Source organism: Psammomys obesus, unplaced genomic scaffold, assembly GCF_907164565.1.
Source record: "Psammomys obesus unplaced genomic scaffold, mPsaObe1.curated_primary_1811, whole genome shotgun sequence".
In the NCBI taxonomy this organism is placed as follows: Eukaryota; Metazoa; Chordata; class Mammalia; order Rodentia; family Muridae; genus Psammomys; species Psammomys obesus.
This window is the reverse complement of record NW_026594240.1, coordinates 52,464-53,334: the sequence shown is the minus strand read 5'-3', so window position 1 is coordinate 53,334 and position 871 is coordinate 52,464.

Here is an 871-nt window from a genome sequence, read left to right as displayed (position 1 = left end):
GTGTGTGTGTGTGTGTGTGTGTGTGTGTGTGTGTGTGTGTGTGTGTCGCAGAGAGAGAGACCCTGCAATTTCCTTTACACACCTGCTGTTTTGTGTCTTCACCACCTTCACAACATCAAGTGATAAAATGAGACGGTAAGAGAAGTTTCCAGTCAAGAGCCTCTAATGGGTCTCAGACTTAGGGTGAGGAGAGCTTCTCTGGGCACTGTTAATTTACCGCTCGGATCTGGGGAGGGAGTAAAGAATCCCACCATTGTCCCTTTATGCCCGAGGGCTCATGGGAGCTTTCTCGTTAAGCAGAGCATCCTGGGTTCCGAGCCTGTTTCTCAGAGCCACAGGATACAGCCAGGGCCCCACAGCAAGTCCCAGCATGAGACGCCTGGCTGCATAACAGGCCAGGTGGGGCTTGGACAGTTTGGGACAAAGGACTAGTGACAGGGTCTACTCAGCAGCTTCAGTAGGCAGCTGTTCTCAATCTGTGGGTCACGACTCCTTAGAGGTTGCCTAGCTGATATTTACATTTTAATTTACAGCAGAAGCAAAAATCACAGTTATGAAATAGCAACAAAGCAATTTTTATGATTGGAGGCCACAACAACACCAGGAACTGTATTAAAGGTCTGCAGTGGCAAGAAGGCTGAGAACCGCTGAGTTAGAGACTTTAAAAATTAGTGGAGATTGAGGAAGACATCTGAAGTTGACCTCTGGTCTACACACACACACACACACACACACACACACACACACACGCACGCACGCATGCAGGCACACACCCTAGGATCAGATTATCAAGGACTGGGAAACCTGAAACAGGAAGATCAGGAGTTTGAGGCCAGCCTAGGCTGCATAGGTGTGTGTGTGTGTGTGTGTG